The sequence below is a fragment of the Lolium rigidum genome, chromosome 7 (genome assembly GCF_022539505.1).
Source record: "Lolium rigidum isolate FL_2022 chromosome 7, APGP_CSIRO_Lrig_0.1, whole genome shotgun sequence".
NCBI lineage: Eukaryota > Viridiplantae > Streptophyta > Magnoliopsida > Poales > Poaceae > Lolium > Lolium rigidum.
In genome coordinates this window covers 345,289,628-345,313,241 of record NC_061514.1, presented here as the reverse complement: position 1 = coordinate 345,313,241, position 23,614 = coordinate 345,289,628, and the positions used below count along the sequence as shown (strand labels likewise).

General features: G+C 43.5%; 1 long non-coding RNA gene and 1 pseudogene across 1 annotated transcript; both read left to right on the top strand.

Annotated features, from left to right (window-relative positions):
• The first annotated feature begins 13,020 nt into the window (after window positions 1-13,020).
• LOC124676657 lies at window positions 13,021-13,338 on the top strand. The gene is made up of 3 exons (XR_006993746.1): window positions 13,021-13,094; window positions 13,185-13,207; window positions 13,297-13,338. It is a non-coding gene; the product is annotated as an uncharacterized LOC124676657 (long non-coding RNA).
• An 8,574-nt stretch (window positions 13,339-21,912) lies between these two features.
• LOC124673568 lies at window positions 21,913-22,758 on the top strand (annotated as a pseudogene).
• The last annotated feature ends 856 nt before the right edge of the window (window positions 22,759-23,614 follow it).

The window sequence follows — 23,614 nt, the reverse complement described above, 5'->3', positions numbered from 1 at the left end:
ATTTCTCATGAATATGACATACCACATAGAGACTAGATAATCTTGCAATATCAATTCTAAGTGATATTCCTCATGTACACACATTGTTAGGATCATGAAATTCCCAAAGGAATATCACTTCCCCAAAATGGGATTGTCCATTAATTGCTCATAAGAGCCATATAAGATACATCAAGGTGCAAAGAGGCTCCAACACAAACACAAATACATGGTGTGCAACCCAACATGCATAGACTTGATTTCTCAAGAAAAGCAAGTAGGAAGCACAACATCTACAAACACATGTTAGGAACAAAACTAACACATGCAAAGGGGCGAGTAACTTTCAATATAAATGAGATGAGCACATGTTACCGCAAGGAGGAACATTGAATATATGATAGAAGCAAGATAACCAAGACTTGGCTTGAGATAGTATAAATGATGAAGATCCCTTAATTCTTCATGATGTAGCCAAGTCTCCAATGCCCTCCAACAAGCACCTATTGATCAAGTTTTGGATTGTTGGTCCCCAACTAAGTTGGGTCCTAAGAGGTTAGTCACAATAGGCTTGGCAACCCAAATGGTTCTTTTCTTGACACCACTTTGAGCACCAACATATTTGGCAAACACATTGCCACCCTCATCCTTACGAAGAGAATAAACATCATCAATGGAGATAGAGTTGGATGAGGTACCAATAGTGCAAAAAGAGGAGATGTGGCCCTTCTCACGGCATATGTAGCAAGTTCTTTTCTTCTCCTTCTTCCCACTAGATTTCTCCACAATGGGAGCATTGGCTTGATTCTTCTTGGGAAGTGGAATTTCTTCAACTTGAGGTTGAATATGGGTTTGAGCTTGAGGCCGCTTCCCTTTTTGCTTCTTATTCAAAGGGCAAGATCTAACATGGTGCCCTTCAATTTTGCACTTGAAGCAAACAATCTTTGCCGGGTCTTTGACTTGTAATTGACCCTTCTTAATCTTGTTGCTCTTGGACTTGTTCTTGTTGTTGGAGTTGAATCCAAGTCCACTCTTGTCATTGGGGGATTGTTGCACACTCAACATCTTGTCAAGTTTGCATTTCCCTTCATGACCCTTTACCAAGTCGTTCTTCAAAGAAGAGACTTGGGCCTTGAGCTCTTTGATTTCCTCTACATGGTTAGTAACAACACAAGTACTAGAGAAAGTAGAACCTTCATTGTTAGAGCAACAAGGCAAGGAAGATAATTCATCACAAGATTTAGCGATACTATGAGTGGATGAATTACAAGGACTAGCACATTTCAATATAGCATTTTGAGTAGTAGTGCTAGTATCCACATGAGGCTCACAAGGTGTTTCCTTTGATATGATAGCCTCATGAGCTAACTTTAGCCTATCATGAGAGGCTAGAAGATCCTCATGGGAGCTAGAGAGCTTTCCATGATTTTCTTCCAATTTCCCATAATTGCTAGTTAGCAATTCAAGTTGAGCCCTTAGCTCAACATTCTCCTTCAAGATAGATGCTTCACAAGAAGTAGAGTTAGTAGCACAAGCATCATCACAAGACATATTAAGAAGAGATGGTAACATAGCATGCTCTTTTAAATAGGAAGCTTGAAGTTGCTCATGGGACTTGGTGAGGATAGAGTGTTCGCTCTCCAAGACCTTGTGGGCCTTGTCTAGATCATCTAGATCCTTAACAAGTTTATCATGACCAACACCAACTTTTGAATTTTCCTTTTTAAGCATTTTTACTTGAGCTTTAGCATGGTCTCTTTCCTTAATGAGTTTAGAAACTATTTCATTTTGAGACACTTCAAGGGTTTCAAGTTGCTCTTCAAGAGAGGCTATGGTCTCTTGTTCTTCTTCAAGATCATTCTTTAGTGATGCTACATCATCGGCATACTCTCGTTCAAGAGCACCCTTTTTATCAATGGTGTTCTCATGCATCCAAATAAGTTTTTGGCTCTCAATAGCGGTAGTCAAGATTTCAAAGAAGTGAGTGCTAGCAATTTTATCTTTGCAAATAACCTTGAATATGCTCTCACCCTTATCGCGTAGAGAGACAACCCAATCCTCTTCTTCATATTCATCCTCATCCTTATCACCACCGGACATATTAGGTTCCATGGTAGGAGGTACCGAGGAACCCTTGGCCATAAGGCATATATGAGGACCGTGAGATAAAGATGAGGAGTTACTTGAGGCTCCTTTCAAGATCTTGTCTTGAACAATAGAATCTTTAGTTTCCTCTACATTGTTAGACACACAACAACTAGAGGAAATAGAATCATTTTTATCATGGTCACAAGACAAATCAAGCATATCATTATGAGATTTATTCAAGCAACTTACACATGATATGCAAGGACTATCAACACAAGCATGTAAATCATTTCTAGTGCTAGATGTGTTTAAGTCCAAAGATGAAGCATTGCAATGAGATAGAGATGAAGAATCATCAATAGTAAGCTCAATATCAACATTACAATTTTCATCACCACTCACCATATCATTACCTTGTGTCTTACCACACTTTGGTGAAGTGGATGAAGATGAGAACTCATCACGGCCGGAAGTGGAAGCAATACAATCATCCTCAATAATATTGGACACATCATATTTGTCTTGAAGCTTTGTCCATAATTCATGAGCGCTCCCAAAAGGCATGATTGAAGAAGTAACTACATTGCTCACAACAATGGAAAACACATGAGAAGCAAGAGCATCGAGGCAAGAGTTTTTCTCCTCCTCAAGAGATAAATTTTGAGGATCCTTAGGAGAAGAAAAACCCATGTCAAGAAATCGCTCCATGTCCGGGGACATACGCCGCAAAATATTAAGCACATAAATTTTCCATAGAACATAATTTATGCCATCAAATATAACCAAGTTATTGTGCGCTAATCCCCTAACCGACATCTTTACTCTCAAGGCGGTGAAGCCTAAGAATGAGAGACCTTGCTCTGATACCAATTGAAAGGACACGGATGTCGCCTAGAGGGGGGGTGAATAGGCGATTTAAAACTTTTACGAGATGGGCTTAACAAATGCGGAATAAAACTAGCGTTTACTTTGTCAAGCCCAAAGCCTATATACTATTGTTCACCTATGTGCACCAACAACTTATTCTAAGCAATGGTTCACCTATGTGCACCAACAACTTATGCTAAGCAATACAAGCAAGTATGTGATAGCAAGATATATATAACTTCAAGCACGATGGCTATCACAAGGTAAAGTGCATAAGTAAAGAGCTCGGGTATAGAGATAACCGAGGCACGCGGGAGACGATGATTTATCCCGGAGTTCACACTCTTGCGAGTGCTAATCTCCGGTGGAGAGGTGCGGTTGCTTAGTGCTCCCGAACGCCACAAGAGGCTCACCTTGAGGTGTGGTTGCTCGATGCACACCAACGCCACAAAGGCCTCACCCCAAGATGCGGGACTCACACCACACACCGAATGCCACGAAGGCGCCTCACCTAAATCTCCGGTGACCCTCGCCACAAAGGCCTAGGTCACGGTTCCACTAAGGGATTTCCTTCGAGGCGGAAACCGGGCCTTACACAAAGCTTGGGGCACGCATCCACAACTTAATTGGAGGCTCCCAAGAAATCGCCACAAAGGCCTCAAATCCGTCTAGGGTTCCAAGAACCCAAGAGTAACAACTTTCTTGCTTTCACTTCCACGAATCACCGTGGAGAACTCAAACCGATGCACCAAATGCAATGGCAAGAACACCACAAAGATGCTCAAGTCCTTCTCTCTCAAATTCCAACAAAGCTACAAAAGCTATTGGGGGAATAAGAGAGGAAGAACAAATAGGAGGAGGAACACCAAATTTCTCCAAGATCTAGATCTAGTGGATTCCCCTCACAAAGAGAGGGATTTGATTGGTGAAGGTGTAGATCTAGATCTCCTCTATCTATCTCTCAAATAGATGCAAGATTCATGGGAGGGAGAGGGAGATAGCAAGCTCAAAGAAGGTCAACAATGGAGGCAAAAACGAGCTCAAACGGTTGGGGAACTTTGGGGAAGAAGACCCCCTTAAATAGGGCAAGAGAAATCTGCCCGTTATGCACAAAACTCGTGAAAACCGGAACTTCCGGTCATTTGGGGCGGAACTTCCGCCCCCCGGAAGTACCGGCCAAGTTCCGGGTGAAGTCGGGCGACCCCGGAAAGCTTACAGTATACTTTTGCGTGCAGAATCGTCATTTCCGGAAGTTCGCCGGAACTAGGGACTTCCGGCCAACTTCCGGCCAGAAAACTGCTTCACGGAAACTTGAATAACTTTTGCATCCGGACTCCGATTTTGATGATCTTGGGCTCGTTTCGAAGCTAGTAAAAAGCTCTACAAGATCATGCAGGAAACCATCATAGTCCAGTAAGGTAGGATAGAAACAAATGGATAAAGGTTTTACCTATCTATAAACAGCAAACCGGTAAAACCTCCAATATGGAAAATGCAACAACTTGAGTTAGGAAACTCGGATTTAGGTGAAACCAATTTTGTTGTAAAGAAGATGACAATAGCTACCCCACAAAGAGTGAAAAGCTTAAGAACAAGTTGGGTAGGTTTTTCTATGTATTTTAGAGTGAAACCTCTCAATACGAGAAACCGAGAAAAGCTCCAATATCGAAAACGCAACAAGTGATTCATGCGGAATCCGTTTTCGATGAACTAGAGCTTGCTATGGAAATAACCACAAGCTCTAAATCACCACATGGATAAGATCCAAATAACAACCAAGAAATATGATGCAAGGATGCAAAGGTTTGAGCTCTCTCCGAACGATGCGATCGAGTTACTCACTCGAGAGCCCTCTTGATAGTACGGCAACTAAACTATAAACCGGTCTCCAACTACACCATGAGACCGTTAAGAAAGAAACCCTATCAAGAGCAAACCTTAACCTTGCACATTCCACTTGAGCTCGATGATGACGATCTTGACCGCCACAAGATGGAACGCCTTTCTTGCTTGTGCTTGCTTGACGAAGTCTTGTAGATTGCTCCCCATAAACCACCATGGGAGAGCTTCTTCTTCGGCGCAACTTCACATATCCTTGATCACCATATGGATGGCAAGAGTCAATCAAAGGATCTCTTCAAGATGGCTCATCTTGAACTTGCACTTCATTTCGTTGATGTCTTGAAGTTAACCTTGAGAGCTCACTTCATCTTCATCTTCAAGACATACTTGACACTTGATATCCTTCATCAATTTCTTCTTATTGCAACCTTGAAGCCAACAAATGGTTCAAGCATTGCCTATGGACAACACCTACAAATATAACTCAATGCAAACATTAGTCCATAGGGATTGTCATTAATTACCAAAACCACACATGGGGGCTCCATGCACTTTCACCGTCGCCATAGTGCCGCAGTTCTTAGGGAAGTCTAGTTGAGTTATGTTTTACTCGATGAGAGGTCGTAGAATAGGTAGACGAACATGAGAGCAGGAATATATAGCTGATCGGTATGAAGGAAAAAATGATGGATGTAAGTGTTTTCAGTGGATATTAAAGCAAGAACATGGACAGGCAAAGAAAAGTGGATATGGAGAGATGGCTGTTCGGTAGCCGATATAATGACGGATAAAATAATATCAGTATTTATGCATGGGCTAGGCTGCATGGCTAGACGTTGGTATGATGTGGTCTCGATGGATAATTGATGACCGTAGATTTGAAATCATACGGATAGAAATAATTGGGGTGGTGTGGCTTCACCAAATTTCAGCTTGCAAACATTAAATGCATTTTAGTGGGAATGAACTTTATAGATATTATAGATTAGTTGTAGTGGGTTCAATTAATAGTAAGTTGACAACGTGTTGATGATTTGTACTTCCTAATGAAATAGAATAATCGATCGAAACGGGAGTTCCTATTTACCGATCTGGTCGGCATTTCGGCATAAATAACGTACCGCACACCCCAAAACCTGCAGTAGATTGATGGGCCGTGGCCCATCCGTAGGTACAACTGCTTTCCATTTCCTTGTTTTTTTTTTTCTGATGTTTCTTTTCTGTTTATTTTCCGTTTTCCAAAATCTGAACGTTTTTTTTTCAAAACCCAAATGTCATATGAATTTTTTTTTCAAACTTTGAACTTTTTTTAGATCTGAACAATTTCAAAATTTGAAGAATTTTCAAAATATACAATTTCTTAGAAATGTAATTTTTACAAAACAAACATTTTTGAAATTTGAACAAATTTGGAATCTCAACAAATTTCAAAACTTGAATAAATTTGAAATCTAAACAAATTTTGAAATTTGAACAAAATTTAAATCTGGATAAATTTAAAATTTGAATGAATTTCAAATATTTAGTCGGTCTAAACATTTTGAAATAACAAAAATCGAAACCAAATTAAAAAACAAAGTAAAATAATCTGAAACCGAAAACGTAGCCAAATAACCAACAAAATCACAATTTAAAAAAACACATATAAAAAACTGTCAAAATTAAAGAGAAAACCGGCAAAAGTGTAAGATTCACGATTCTGGGCCACGCCCTTGTTAGCTCCTGGGTGTGCGGCGCGGTGTACGTAACCACCGACCTGGTTTGTGTATAGGTTTTACCAACTGAGCTCCAACTCGTCGACCTGATTGGCATGAACAGCGCACCGCACATCGCAAAACCCGCAGTAGTTTGATGGGTCGTGGCCCATCCGTAGGTATAGCCACTTTCCATTTCTCTGTTTTATATGATGTTTCTTTTTTCATTTTTCAAAATCTGAACGTTTTTTCAAAACCCAAATGTCTTATGAGATTTTTTTTAAAACTTTGAACATTATTTTAGATCTAAAACATTTCAAAAATTGAACAATTTTCAAAATAAAAAATTAAATATGGACTTTTTTTCCAAAAATAAATATTTTAGAAATTTGAATTTTTTGGAATGTGAACAAATTTCAAAACTTGAACAAATTTGAAATATGAAATTTTTTCAAACTTGATCAAATTTTAAATCTGAGTAAATTTAAAATTTAAACCAAATTCAAATATCGAATATTTTCTCGATCTGAACATTTTTAAATAAAAAAAAATAAAAATTTAAAAACAAAGTAAAAAATCTAAAACCAAAAAAGTAGCAAGAAAACCAATGAATCCGCAGTTTAAAAAATAGAGACAGAAAGCATCAAAACCAAAGATAAAACATGCAAGAGAAACAAATTCGCGATTCTGGGCAGACACATGTTAGCTCCTGGGTGTGCGGCGCGGTGTAACCATCGACCTGGTCGATGTATAGGTTTTAACAATCGAGATTCTATTCGCCGACCTGGTCGGCATGAATAGTGCACCGCACAACCCAAAACCGCAGTAGTTTGATGGGTCGTGGCCCATCTTATGAGAATTTTTTCTAATTTTGAACATTTTTTTAGATCTTAAAAATTCCAAAATTTGAACAATTTTCAAAGTACACAATTTTTTTAAAATGTATTTTGTTTTTCAAAAAACATGAACATATTTGAAATCTAAAAAAATTTCTTTGATCAGATTTGAAATATGAATAAATTATAAAATTTGAACGAATTTTAAATTTTGAATATTTTGTTGATCTTAACATTTTCAAAAAGAAAAATCAAAATCAAAATTTAAAAACAAAGTAAAAAATCTGAAACATAAAAGGTAGCCAGAAAACCTACAATACTGCAATTAAAAAAAACGTAAACAGAAAACTGTCAAAATTAAGAAAAAACTTGCAAGAGAGACAAATTCAGGATTCTGGGCTAGGCCCTTGTTAGCTCCTAGATGTGCGGCTTGGTGTAACAACCGATGTGTAGGTTGTACCGACTGAGCTCCTATTCGTCGACCTGGTCTAGCCCATCCGCAGATACGGCTGCCCTTTCCATTTCTCCTTTTTTTCGATGTTTCTATTATGTTTATTTTTCGTTTTTATAATCCAACCGTTTTTTCAAAACCCAAATGTCTTATGAGACATTTATTTTTTCAATTTTTGAATTTTTTTAGATATGAAAAATTCTAAAATTTGAACAATTTAATTTAAAAACAAAGTAAAAAAATCAGAAACCAAAAAAATAGCCAAAAAAACAAACTAAACCGACCATGTCAGTGAGCTCCTATTCGCCGACCTGATCGGCATAAACAGCGCACCGCACACCCAAAAACCCGCAGTAGTTTGATGGGCCATGGCCCATCTGTAGGTATAGGTGCTTTCCATTTCTCTATTTTTTTCTGATGTTTATTTTTTGTTTTTCAAAATATGAACGTTTTATTCAAAACCCAAATGTCTTATTAGAAATTATTTTTCAAAATTTGAACATTTTTTAGGTCTGAACAATTTCAAAATTTATACAGTTTTCAAAAAATATATGTTTTAAAAAATGTAAAAAAGCTTAAAAAATAAACATTTTTGAAAATTGAACAAATTTGGAATGTGAACAAATTTTTGTTCATATTTCAAAAAAATATGAACAAATTTTGAAACTTGATCAAATTGGAAATCTGAATAAATTTAAAATTTAATAAATTTCAAAATTTGGATATTTTCTAGATCTGAACATTTTGAAATAAAAAAACAAAACAAAAATTTAAAAACAAAATAAAAAATCAAAAACCAAAAAAAAGTAGCTAGAAAACCAACAAAACCGCATTTTTTTAATAAAAAAACATAGACAGAAAACCATCAAAACCAAAGAGAAAACCGCTAAGAGAGACAAATTCACGATTGTAGGCTAGACTCATGTTAGCTCCTGGGTGTGTGGCGCGGTGTAACCACCAAAACGGGGGGCTCCTCACCACCGACCAGGTCGACAGGAGCAGGACACCGCACTCCCTTGTGCCCGAAGGTTTCTAGGTGGGCCGCGGCCCAACATCAGGTAATGCGTTTTTTTTATTTTTTTTATTTCTTTATTTCTGTTGTTTCTTTTCTTTTCTTTCTACGTTTTTTAAAAACTCAAAAATTGAACATTTTTTTAATATGAACAAATTTGAAAAATTATATTCTCCAAAATTTGAAAAAATAATTTTAAAAAATTATGATTTTTTATATATGAACAATTTTTGAATTTGAACATTTTTAACATTTGAATTTTATTCAAATTTAATCAATTTTCGAATTTGGACAGTTTTTATATTGAACAATTTTGAATTTGAAAAAATCAAGGTTTAAAATAGCGTGCTAAATGAAATAGCGTCGGTCTCCTTCAAACGCTATGAACGCTATATCATGCTAATTGCATGCTATATTTCAAATAGCGTTTTGAAAAAATATCAAATGTAGTCTAAAAATAAAGGATTTCGCTAATTTTTTTGGATATTTAGTCCAAAAAATGACCGAATCATACATACGTAGCCACATACAACAAACAGATCTCGAATTTTTCAGAAGGCTAATATCAGTATTTCACAAGGCAACAATATAGTATCAGTATTTATTAAGAATTATCAGCATTAGCAATATTAAGTTCTAATCTAGAAGAGAAACCAACATATTGCAGTTCATCATCATGAAAAAGTGAAAGTAACTTTGCTTGAAAAAATAGCGCGCTAACGCTATGAAGTTTTAGCACGATATATCATGCTATTTCACAAATAGCGCCATATCGAGTAAAATTACTAAAATTTAGCGTACACCCTCCAAATATGCTATTGCGTGGTATTAACGGAGAAATAGCGTGCTATTTTAAACCTTGGAAAAAATATCATATTTAAACAATTTTCGTATTTGAAATTTTTTTATACTTGAACAATTTTCGAATTTGAACAATTTTTATACTTGAAAAAATTTCGTATTTGAACAATTTTTATACTTGAACAATTTTCGAATTTGAACAATTTTTATACTTGAACAATTTTTGTATTTGATTTTTTTTTATATTTGAGAAATTTTCGAATTTGAACAATTTTTATATACTTTAACAATTTTCGTATTTGAACTATTTTTATATTGAACAATTTTCAAATTTGAAAAAAATCATAAGTGAACAATTTTCAAATGGAATGTTTTTCGAATTTTTGAGATAGAATATTTTAAATTCTGAACATATTACATTTAAATATATTTCAATTTTAAAAATTTATTAAATCTTAAGAACGAAAAAAGAAACAGAAAAAAAAAATAACAAAAACAAAAAAACAAGAAAACACGAACTGGGCCGACCAGGTCAACCCATACCATGCGCCGGGGGTGTGCGGCGCGCGGTAACCGCCGACCTGGTCGGTTTATAGGATTTGCCCCAAAACGTGTTCATACGTTCGAAAATTTGGGCCGTAAAAGGGCTGTGCTCTCGGAGCCCGCACCGGTGAAATATAATCTATTTTTATTTCCGACGGGAGAGAGAGAGAGGAGGGAGCGAGGGGAGAGGACAGAGTATCCAGAGTCTGCCCGGGCGTTCGGTCTGTTCGGTTTGCTCGGTCCGGTCTTTTCGGTCTTTCAAAATTTCGGTCATCCAGAAATACTACCCATAATACATTCGGTCTTTTCGGTCTTTCTGTATTCGGTCTTTGGTCTTTTCGGTCCGGTCTTCGGTCATGACCATATAGACCAAATAGAAGAGCACATGTATATAAATAATGGCAGCAGAACGAGCATTTCACTTGACAACACTAGCGCAAGTGCACAATACCTTAGGGTAGCAGCACAAAACGGCAATACTTCACAGATAACAGCTTATAGATAATTTGAAGCAAATAAACAAACATTTATTCTTATTCTCATTGTCACGGATGATAAGCACAAAAGCACATAGATAATAGAAGTTGTTGCACTTGTTAGTGTTCTTTGCTTGACTTTCCCGTGGCCGCAGATGAGCCAGCAGAATTATAAGCCTTGCGCTTCCCTTTACCTTTGTAACCAAGTTCTTAGAGCAACTCTGCACACATAATTACGGAACATGGTTTATTGTAGCAGCAACAATATTATGAAAATAACATGGGCACATGGCTGGTTGTATATATACTAGGTGGTTGATTGTAGCAGCAATCAGTGGTATAAAAATAACATGGATAATTGGTGAGGTAGCAGTAGCAACAATGGTAGGTAAATAACATGGTACATGGTTGATTGTATATAAACAAGGTGGTTTATTGTAGCAGCAGTGGTATAAAAATAACATCGATGATTGGTTCTAAAGTAGATCTCAGTAAAAATAATTACACAACTAACCAGTATAGTTAAACAGAAAAATTAGACCAAACTACAATTTACAGAGGTCTAACACTAGCAGTATATTTCACACAAGTCAAACTACATCAGTCTAATCTAACACTAGCAGTATCTATTTTACAATAGTTTCCCGTGCCCTGTTGGAGACCAAGCCATAGATGACAATACGGAGATCTACAACTATATTATTCTATAACAGTCTAACACTAGCACTAGCAGATGCAGAGCAGTTTCATAGAGAAGATTAGAAGAATACGGAAGTGTGGTGTCGCCGTGGGGTTGGAGATGGGGCAGGAACCAAGATGCTGCTGCAGTGCTGGGTCGGCCGGACCGCCGGAGGGTGGGGTGGCGGCGGTGCTTACGGGCGGACTAGGTTGGCCGGTTGGGGATGGGGCGGGCGGGCGGGTGGCGGCGCGGCGCTGTGCTAGGTCAGGTCCGCTGCTGTCCAGGGTCGAGCATGGGACTAGGCGGAAGGAAGTAATCGAGAGTGAAGACTGAAGAGGCTTCTACTCGTTGATGTCTAGATGGGCTAGCGTGGAAATAAACACTTGATATCTACATGGGCTTGCTGGGCTGAAACTATCGGTCTCTTCGGTCGCTTCGGTCTGTCACTCTCGACAACCGAACAGTACGAGAATAATTCGGTCACCAGATTGGCGAGACCGATCGAATGACCGAAGACCGAACAAGTGGGTTTTTCGGTTTCGGTCCCGGTTTTTTCGGTTTCGGTCTTCGGTCTCGGTTTTTTATGCCCGGGCATAATCCAGAGAAGCTAGAGATTGTGGAGCCGGCTTTGCCGCCGCACCCAATATAACGACTGGGACGACTCCGGCGATCCCCATAGTCCCCCACCCAAAATCCAATCGAAAGCCCAATTCCATCCTAATCGCCGACCCTGCCTGCCTGGGCGTGATGAGTCACTCCGTCATGTTCTCCGGCAATGGCGAGGTGGACGCCTGCGTAGGTGAGGCCTCCGGCGTTAGCGAGGAGCAAGTCTGCATGGGCGAGGCCTCCGTTAAGGGCGACGAGGACGCCTGCAAGGGCGAGGCCTCCGTCGTGCTCTCCGGCAAGAGAAAGTACACCGTCAAGCGCACAGGTACGGCGGATTATCCCTGTGTGAAGCGGCTCCGTGAGCGGCGCCTCCTCTCCTTCCTGCAGGACCAAGGCTTCCACGGCGCCTTCGAAGCGTACGTATATGTTTCTTCTTTCTCTTGAGAAATTTGAGATCGATGATGCTATTGCTGTCCTTTCTCTGAGTCGGGACGCACGCATGTTGGTTTACATCGATCGACCGCTGCTGCAGGCTGGTCGACAAGACTCCGGTGATCTTCAGAGTGCCGCACATACGGCTGCTGGTCGAGCAAGGCCGGTGGGCGGACGCCCTCAGGTACCTCAACGCCTACCTGCCGCCGCTCGTCAAGAATCACACGAGGAGCCGCCGCGCCCAGATCTTCCATAACTTCCTATGGATGCACTACCGCTTCGCCAACGCCGTCGCCGGCAACAGGGAAAACCAGGACTACCTGGAAAGGCGTTACGGAAAGAACTCGAGGAGCTCCACCCTCGCCGAGCTCAGGTTCCGTCGTATCGCCTACACCATACTTGCCTCAGAGCCCCACCAGCTCGTGGCCACCTACGACTGGAACCAAGTGAGGCGGCACGCGTCGTTTCTAGTCGACTATTTGGCGAACACAACGCCAGAGCTCAGACGCTCAATGCCATTGCCGTCCCGCTACATGATGCCGCAGCATGTACTTCCAATTGGATCCGGCCGGTAATTCATCCTTCCAACCTCACTTAATCCTTTACTTCCTAGCTCATCGATCCACTACGTGGATATACAGTCATGGTGAATTTGCACACTTTTTTAATCTCACTTTGGCCCTCCTTTAACTTAACCTTCAAAGTTTGCACAGGAGGGGGCATCGCCTAGTGAAGAAACAAGGTCCCAAGAAGCCAGACACAGAAGCTATCCTAGTGGCCTTGAAGAGGTACTCTATCTTATTACTTGTCTCTAGACGAATTAATAAAACCTCTCCTCAATTCTTTGGGAGCACATTAATTGATTCATTGCCTTGCAGCCTCTACAGGGATCCAAGAGCCGGTATGATATCCACTTCAGGAACAGCTTACGATTAGCCTTTAGATTTCACAGTTTGGCAGCTACTAACGGTGCTTTTAATTATTCGGCAGAGTCAAACAATGACGCGCTGGAAATGTTGGTGGATTTCCTTGGTAAAACTAGCCTCTGCTCTTCATGTGTCTTGTATTTCCGCGGAGGATACTGTTTATACTCCACTGTTTGGTTGCTGGGCGAAAAAAAAAACAGTTTTTATTGCTGTACTGTTCTGTTTGCACTGATGAACTTGTGTGATCTTCAGATCAAACTTTTCAGGCTGGTCTACGTAGAGGCTGCAATCTAAGCTATGCATCTCAGCCAAATGTAAAGGAAGGTAAACTTCAGAATTGATTTGTCCATCAAGTAGCCTGTACTCACTTGCCACTGTCTCAACTTACCATATGGGCTCTTAACTGGTTGTGTTTACTCTTTTCCAAGCCACGATATTTGAGCTTATTACTCCGATCTCACTTTCAAACCCTGCATGAAAGATCTCTTATTTTATTGGTTGATGATGCGCTATGGTTTAGATGTCTCAGACACGTGCTACCATATTTTTAGAAAGAGTACTAATCCTTCCGCCTCATATTACTTGTCGCTAATATGGACGTATATCTATATACATCTATATTAGCGACAAGCCGACAAGTAATATGGATCGAAGGGAGTAGTGAAAATTTCCCTGCCCCTTATTCCATGAACATTTAAAACATAAATATATTACATTAAAACCAAACATGGCTACACAGAATGAGAAGGAGCTTGTGTTTTGACCATTTATGGTAGTAACTGTCAAACAGATTTTGCTAAATTATAACAATGAAAATAATGAGGAAGTTACAACAAATTTTAATAGTGGTTTGGCAGTGGAAGCCTTTTTAGGGAGGTTTTGTAGTGGATGTTTACCTTCGTTTGAATAGTTGCATTCACCATGCTATATTTTGTGCATGTGTATCTTTGAAAAATCATGATGCTGTGATTGAGCAAATTTTTCTTTAAAATATAAGGATCCAAATAATGTTCAAAGATCTTGTTAGAAATAAGAACTATGGGACATGAAGGCACGTTACTTCAATTTTCGATGCCTCTGTCGATCTGCCCCCATTTTTGACAGCAGAACACGCTGCAGGTAGTCCTGATGCTCCAGACGTGCAGTCTATGGTCGGCAGCTCCACAGATAATGCTGAAGGCCATGCCACATCATCAGTTAATTTTTCTGGTAAATTATTCTTGTCCATCAAGTCTATAGCCTGTAGTCACTTGCCACTGTCCCTCAACTTACCATCTCGGCTCTTAACTGGTTGTTTACTCTTTTTCAAGTCCTTTTTCGGCCATATTTGCACTATTTTCTTAAGCTACGACACCTGTATATTCTACCATCATGCCTTTCAAGATGCCGTAACTTCCCTTAGCATATTTTGTAAGGCAGCAAACTCTCTTGTCATTTAACTGAAGTGACTGTAAGTGGTAAAGAAAGAGTACACAGTTATCTTGGCAATTCATAAATCCGTGTTTTGATGATGTTCGAATACCTTCAGCATATCTTCCACTCTCTTGTTCTGGTTGCTCGAATCAACAAGGCCCTCTGCCATCCAAAGGCGAACCAACTCATCGAGTAATGGCTTCCATGGCAGGTTGACCAAAATGTTATTGCTTGATGATGCGCTATGGTTTAGATGTTACGGACACATGCTACCAGATTTTTTTTTTAAAAAGTACTACTGCTTTCCTCCCACGCATATTACTTGTCGCTAATATGGATTATTTACCTAGATACATTTTAGTTCAAGATACATCCATATAAGCAAACAAGTAATATGGATAGGAGGCCGTACTGAAATTTCCCCTGCCCCTTATTCTAAGAACATTTAAAACATAAATATATTACATTAAAACCAAACATGCCCACGCAGAATGAAGGAGATTTTCTTTTGACCATTTACAAAGTACTGTCTAATAGATTTTACTAAAATTATAACAATGGAAATAATGATGAAGTTACAGCAAAATTAAACAGTGGTTTGGCAATGGAAGCATTTTTAGGGAGGTTTTGTAGTGGATGTTTACCTTCGTTTGAATACTTGCATTCACCATGCTATGTTTTGTGCATGTGTATCTTTAAACAATCATGATGCTGTGATTGAGAAATTTTTTCTTTAAAATATAAGAGTGCAAATAACGTTCAAATTAAGATCTTGTTAGAAATAAGAACTTTGGGATGCCTCTGTCGAGCTGATCCCATTTTTGACAGCTGAACACGTTGCAGGTAGTCCTGATGCTCCGGACGTGCGGCCTATGCTCGGCAGCTCCACAGATAATGCTGAAGGCCATGCCACATCATCAGTTCATTTTTCTGGTAAATTATTCCGACACCCTTGCCTGGTTGTAAGTTTGGATAACCATCTGCTCAGTTCGCCAAGTAGCTGAATGCATCATTTGATTATATAGATAGCATGCAGGAATATGTTCCAGTCTCCCAGTAATTTATAACTTGCCATGCTTTTGTATTCTGCCCTTTTGGTTTTATGATAATACTTTTCAACTTAGGTATCGGGAAGTAATTTTATATTTGGAGTCCTGCACTTGTAGCAACCTAGAACATCACTGCCCCTATTTGTAACAGGTTATTTTAAAAGATCAGTGTCTAAACATCTTGTCTCCAGTTATCCATATTATCCTGCTTATGTTCATAATTTTGTACTTGTTCAATCTGTGTCTTCCCCTTCTTTAGGTTTTTATCACATGGTTTCCCCACTTTTGTGGTCATTAATTAGAAGATCTAGGCGAAAAATTCTTCCCCTTAAGTTCAGCTTGCAATTATTATTTTGTTGGTTGCTCTGTTAATTGCCTGATGTATTTGCCTAGTATTAGTCCGTTTGAAATTATATGATGTTTTGGATTTTAATGTGGACTACATTTTTCGGTAAATAAAATATATTAATATCAAAAAAACCAATTACACCCAGCCTATGCAACATCGCAACACCCTAATGGCAGTATGGATGCACACAACTAAAAAAGAGAAAAGAAAACTAAGAAACAAAAGTCCCGCTACAATAACTCAGGCTTAGTAACAACAATACATCCATCACCAAGACAACACTTGAAATACAAACTCTCCAAAAACGACGCCTCCAAGAAGGGAACAGTGCACCAGCACCGTCGTCACCCGATCAAAGATCTTAGGTTTTCACCCTGAAGATAGTCCCGCTCTCAAAAGAATACCTTCAACAAGGTCATTGCCAGACACAACCAGTTGAGGTCAGACCTTGGGTTTTCACCCTGAAAGGTAGGACTCTGAGCTTCACATGTGCTGCCGCCCCCACTTTCATACCACTGCTGCGAAACCCCGAACACCAATCAAGTTCCTCAACATCGTGGAGACTTGAACCTCCTCTAGCTAGTCCCCAATCCAGCCTTCATGATATTCTCTTCTTCTGACTTCACCATGGACCAAAAAGTATCTTGATGTCAACGCAGAACAGAGCTTCACGCCGCTCCCTCCGGAATCAATCGGTCGGAATAAAAGCATGGGTGCGCGCTACCGAATACCACCCGATCATGTGGACTCCAGGCAAAAGATGCACTGTTCCATACGCTGTCGGAGCCTTCCGGAATTCATCACTCTGGCTAGATGAAGAAAGATCGGCATCCGGAAGGTCTTCGTCTTCGAGAAAGAAGAACCTTGGACCACCACCATGAAAGTCGGAACGGCCGGCCCGCACGCCGCCACCATGGCTGGGAACCGCGGTCCATCTTCTTCCTCCAACCCGCTCGGTGGAGGCCGGCAGCCAACAGGAGAGCGGCTACGCACTCCCACGACGCGGAGACGGCCGGCCGCTGCCCGCTAGGAAATCCTGGCCGAGCCTCATTGCCGCCACCTCACGACCTTGGATCTTTGCCGCCGTCGGCCGATCTGACGCTGTCGTCCTCCTCTTCCCCGCCGATTTTCACCATGATCCAGATGACGTAGCCGAAGGCCACCGCCACCAGACCCGCCGCCCACCGTCGCCGCCCCTAAAAGACTCCGCCTCCGCGCGAAGGGGAGTCCATAGGGCGCGCCACCACCGCCCCCTCCTTTGGTAACCGGGTGCGGCCGCCACCGCCGACTCCGGTGGCGGTAGCGGCCCGGAGGAGGAAGATCGGCCGGCTTTTTTTTCTAGGGTTTGGGTCGCCCGAGGCTAATTGACTCGACAACAATCAACCGCTGCCCCAATGTGGACTACATAAGAACCGAAATGAGTGAAAAGATACATTGAAATATGTCTAGATACGTACGATTCGGAAAAAGCTAAACATCTTATAATTCGGAATGAAGGAAGTAGTTCATAACTGTGCTCTTTTATTAGGCTTGATGTTGTTTGCAGTTCATCAATGTTTGGTTACCGGCTGCATTTGCTAACTGCCAGAGTCGTTGCAGTTGCTCCATTTTTCAAGTTCATTTCTGGTGATTGGAAAGTTCATTCTCAAAACCTTGGAATCTCATCAGTGACGAATGAAGGTAATTTAGTTGAACAATCCGGCTAAATAATATTTTAATCTTCCTAGTTACAGTTTCATCAATGTTTCTGCACATATATTATCCGCATAATGTGGTAGATACCTATTTCATTCGATTTTTTCAGGATTACATTTGCATCTGTGCACGGAAAGTTAACATATATGCAAATATTGTTTTTAGCACTATATTGATTCTGCTGACAATTAACAAATGTGATCATTACAAACTAACGAAAGCTAATGTAGCTCTTACTCTTCTTTCAAATGTGTGCATACCCTTTCTTCCCCCGTGGTCCTTGAAATGCTAACCTTTCGAGAACATAAGGCGTAAAAGTTTAGTCAAGTTATGTTATGCTTTGATAGTACTTGATCCAGTGATGATCCTTGAGCTTGAGAGTAATCTTTCTTGGGCAGGCGCAGATATAAGGGTTTAATACAAACAAGTTTTCATACTAAGAACCCAGGAGGATCGACCACACTGTTGAGGATGATAGTTATTGAACAAAAAAGTAACGGACGGCTGGGTCGTTTGGTGAAGCGAGGTCGGCAAGACTGAGTGTTTGGTGTGAATTGTGCATGGTTGAACAATAGCTTGAATAAACCATATGCTTTCCTTAATAGAAGTCGTCTGTCATGTGACAATGTTATCTTTTAAATGTACGTGACCACTAGTAGAGGTCATTTTTTAGTTGATAAGTTGCTTCGATTGCATGTTTTGAGAAGAAACATTGGTATTGCATCGTAGACATAGTTGGTTTTCAGATGCTGCGCCAGATCTGGCGCGCCGGGCGGGCCCAGCTCAATTCAAGGGTATTCAGCTGAATACCCATTATTTTTAGCAGAGTATTTCATATATATACCGTTTGTATGAGGTACTTTGGGTATTTGGCTAATATTCAGTGAATGTGCACGACAGCACCATGTGTCAGCTTCTCATGCGCAGAAGCGTAGGGGAGTCCTGCGATCAAACCGCGTCCCGCGAACACCCAATGGCCCATGGCCCAATTCGGCAACTCAACACCAGCAGGACTTAGCCCAGTTACACGCTTTGGAAAAAATGCCACCTAGGGAAAACTCAAAAGAGGCATCTAAGCACAGCGAACGCACCCACATTTCCATCTCGCGCCTGATTCCTCTAAAAATACTCACCTCCTAATCACCTCTACGTTCCCATCCTGAGAAAAAAAAGAAGCCTCAAGTTAGCGAGGTCTATACTCCATGTCTCCATCGATTCACAATTACCTCACATTCTAGGTTTAGTCAAAGTAAAACTTTGTAAAGTTTGACCTGATGTTTAGAAAATATCAATATCTACAATATAAAATATATTGCATTAGAATTTTTATAAATTACACTTAAATTATATGCATGTGATATTATGAATGTTGATATCGTTTCTTCCACTTTTAATCAAACTTTACAAATTTTGATTTTAACTTAACTTAGAACGCGAGATAATTGTGAATGGAGGGAGCAGTAAGGTAAAGAAGCCTCCCAATCAGAAAAATAATTACAAAAATTATGTAGAATTTCATCTGTTGGATTTTTAAACCATATTTTGATGGACAAAATTATCGACTTTGAATACCCATTATCGAAATCTTGCGCCCGCCCCGACTGGCGGGCGACGGCTGGCCTTCTGCGCCACCATCAATGGCACACATCTTCATGCCCCGTACCTGTCCGTTCTTAAAAGGCCACTAGCAACATCTTGCCATTTCCCACACCTCCCTAGCCGCGCTTGCACCCAAACAAACCAACGTCATAGCGCGCCGCCGCCATGCCATGGGCAAGAAGAGGAACGACCATGAGGCAGGACCGTCACACTTCTTGCCCCCATCACACGGTTGTTCTATGCGAACTGGATGCCGTGCGACGGCGGGGGCGAAGTGCAGCTGCCTGGCAATCTCGAACGTCGTCGACCTGACCTAGGTGCCCAGCGATGGCGAGGAGTAGGCTAGGGTTAAGGTTGCCTGCTTTATGTTTTCATGTTTTATATTTTTAATATTATGTAAATTATTTTACTTAAATGAAAAATGTGGAAACATTAAAATGTGTTTTGCCATTAGGGGCACCCACAGACGAAAATGATAGGCCCCGCGATCACCTTTTTGCGTCTGAAATGTAGCGGGGCCGGTAGAGATGCTCTAACGTCTAACTTTATCATTGCCATTTTGTGGAGCTTTTAGGGCATCTCCAACCGCGCGACCCAAACTGCGCCCGCGCGTCCGTTTGGGTCGAGCCGGACAAAAACGCGGCCCAGCGCGGGGACGCACCGCAAAAGCGGACGGCCGCGGCGTCCGGAACGACGCAAACCCGGCCCAAATCTGGGCTAGGTTTGCGTGGCCGCGGATGGCACGCGCTGTCCGCGCGCTGGTCGCCTCGTCTCCCTTGGGCACACCTGTCGGTGACCAGAGAGACTATTAAATGGGGACTGGAGGGGATCTGGCCCTCCACTCCAGTCCCCACTTCACTCCCCACAGCGAAACCGCCGCAATGGCCCCGAAGCGACGGTTCGCTTCCGGAGCCAACGACGACGAGGCGAGCAGCAGCCGCCGTCGTCCACCGGCGCTGCGGCCGTCCGGACGAAACCGAGGCGGCCTCCACATCGGAGAGGCCGCCCACGGCGGCGCGGCATTGCCGCAACCGCCGCCGCTGCTTCTGGAGCCCAAGCCCGAGTCCTCGGAGGAGGACCCGGACCTCCGCGCCGCGCTCCTCATCTCGGCGGCGGAGGAGGACGCGAAATGGCCGCAGCTCCATGCGGCCATTCGCACCTCCGACATGGAGGAGGCGGCCCGGCGGGAGGCCGAGGAGGCGGAGGACTGGGAGCTCTACGCCCAGGCCCGCCAGGCGCGACGGGAGGAGGAGGAGGCGGCGCGGCGGGAGGAGGCCAGGCGCCGCGCCGACGAGGAGCGCCTCGAGGAGCAGCGGCGGCAGGAGGCCGCGCGGCGGCGCCAGGTGGCCAGGCGCCGCGCCTGGCAGGAGAGGCAGCAGCGCCTCAGGGAGGAGGCGCTGCTCCGTGCGCCGCCGCAGCCTCGGGTGGCTCCGGACCCCCACTCGCCGTGGGAGGAGGCCCTGTGGTCTCCGTGGCCGGAGTCCCCGGTGCGGTCGAGCCACAACAGCGCCTCGACGCCCGGGGACGTCGTCCACGACGACGACGTCGCTGACGACGCCCACAGGGGCTAGGCGGCGCACCGGCGGCCACCGCGCCGACCAAACCCTAATAGAGGGTTTTTTTTTATATTAGTTTAAATTTAAAAGCCCATATAGGGGCTTCTTTTGTTAGTTTTATTTGCCCAAAATAGGGCTATGTACAAATTTGCCCAAAATAGGGCATATGTTCAATGAAATTTCGTTTAAATTCGCATTTTGTTTTTGTTTTCGTAGTTCTCCGGTTATGCGATGCGTCCGCGCGTTGAGCGCAGCGCGCGACCCAAACGGACACGCGGCGTTGTCCGCGTGTCCGAGCGGCGACCCAAACAGCCTAAAACGGACGGCCCAGCGCGTCTGTTTGGGTCGAGCGGTTGGAGATGCCCTTAATCCACGGCGAAAAAGCATGGCCGGCAATCGATGGATCGATCGTTTCAAGGAAAGATGAAGAGAAGCGAATCGTACGTCAGCACTTTGAAGTTTGAAAAGGCTGCCAACATATCACACCCATCACATATATGGTTGCCTCCGTCATCCTTTCCTTTCCTCTGTTGGATATAGCTAGCTGTATGAAAGGATGCAGGAAGCCAGGAATATCAACTTCTCCGAGCTGATCGCACGCGACACGCATCCATGTTCCTCTTTCTGATCAATGCTCAACATATATAGGCTTGGCGAGGCAATCAATGCTCAAATGTTCCTCTTTCCGATCAATGCTCGACCTTGTAATCTTTCTGTGAAGAAACCGTGTGCCGCGTTACTCTAAGTTGGTCAGCTAACATAATGTAAGCTTGTTTGTTCAGCACACGCTGCGAGAGTAAGAATTGTGGGCTCGGATATATGAGCTTTTTACCGAGCCATATCCTGTAGGCGGTCGACACTTATCGCTCCAACTTTTTGTTCCTTTCTTCCCACTGCACTGCCCTTCCAAACCAGTCAAACGCAGGTCGTCTCCTCTCGTCTCATCACGCGTCCACCTCCATCCATCCAGCTCCAGTAGACGCTCACTTAGCTACCTCCTCTTGTGTTGCGCGCGATCGATGGCCGCCCTGTTTGCGCTACTTCTTGTGCTCGCCGTATCTGGAGGCGCCGCCGGCGACGACGAGGCCAGGCTGCCCCGGCTCAAGCTCCGAGACGTGTCCATGAACGGCTGCGGGAACTTCGTGAGCCTCCTCAACGTGACGGCCAACGCGAGCGACATCTCCCATTCCCAGCGACGCATCCTCGCCGGTGGCGGCGGCGGGCTCGCGGTCTTCTGCCCGGACGAGGCGTGGCAGGGGCTCGTGGACCTCATGTCCAAGAACGGCTGCGGGAGCTTCGCGGGCCTCCTCGCCGCGACGGCGAACGCGGCCGAGATCTTCCACGAGCACCTCCTCGGCGGCAGCGGGCTCACGGTCTTCTGCCCCGACGACAAGGCCGTCGCCGCGTTCGACCCCACATTCCAAAGCCTCGCCGCGGGCGACCGGGTGGCCGTCCTGCTGTACCATGGCGTGGCGGCGTGCTACGGCAGGGAGCGGTTCAAGGGGTTCAACTATGTGTCGGTGCACACGCTGGCGGAGGACGCGGCGACGAAGAAGAACCAAGCCATAACAGTCCGCGACGAAGGGGGCGCGCTCGCGCTGTGGCCGGCTCCGCCGTCGTACCCGAACGGCGGTGCATGGGTGACCAGGACGGCGTCGGAGGAGGCCCCGCTCGCCGTGTACGTGGTGGACACCGTGCTGCTGCCGAGCACGGTGGCGTGCAACGGGTATCTGGGCTGGCTGCGCTGCTCCGTCGCCCCCTTCTCGGACTGGATTATGCCGATCTGCATCATGTCTTCCGCAGGGGGCCTGGTGGGCGCCCTGCTCGGAGTTCTTATCGCCGAATTCCTCATCCCCATCGACTGAGGCAGCTAGCAGGGATGCACGGAAGACACCCTGTTCCATGAAGAGGTGTTTATCTTGTGGAATTTTACGCAGCTGCACCTGCATTGGTGTGCATACTAGGCTTTGCATGGCACCGTATGTGTACATGTGCTGGACTTGGTACACAATTAAGCCATTCTAGAAGGGACTGTCTAATTTACAGGCAGCTGTTTTATAATTCATTTACACACGTTTTTTGGTCAAATAAGGTGTTGCCACGTCATTTGAGTAATTCGCGTGTAAACTGATCTCCCGCACTCGCGCTGCTGTCATTTGTTTCGGGCTTTCGCGCTGCTGTCATCTGTCATTTGTTTCGGGCCTCAGCCTCATAGCGGGTCGGGTTGTCCAGTAGTACAAATGGACCACAAAATCTGAAAGGACCAAAAGGGAGAGCCCGGCCCTGTTTTGGGCCTCAGCCTCGTACCATTCTTTGCCCCGTTCTGCCCCAGCACATGCGTGCCGCCACCCACCCACCCCCGGACCTTTTTTTTTTTTTGAAACCGTACGTCCGAAGGCATACGAACTTGTATTCATACCGTAGTAACGAAAATTACAGGGAGATTCGAGTACAAATACAAGAACAAAGAAAGAAGGATACAGGAGGACAGCTGTCTATCAACTTTTGCACGAAAGCCCCTAAAAGAAATGGAAAAAAGCAATCCAGTCCTCCCGGAGCTCCGGCCACTCCCGATCTGTAGAGCTTCACCGACGACCACCGACGAAACCGCTGCCAGAGGTGGAGAGACCTGCAGAAAACCCCGATGGTTCCAAAGAGGCACCTCGCGTTGTAGCTTTTTGAGCCGTCGCAGTTGTAGCTCACCGCGGGAGGCGAGATGTT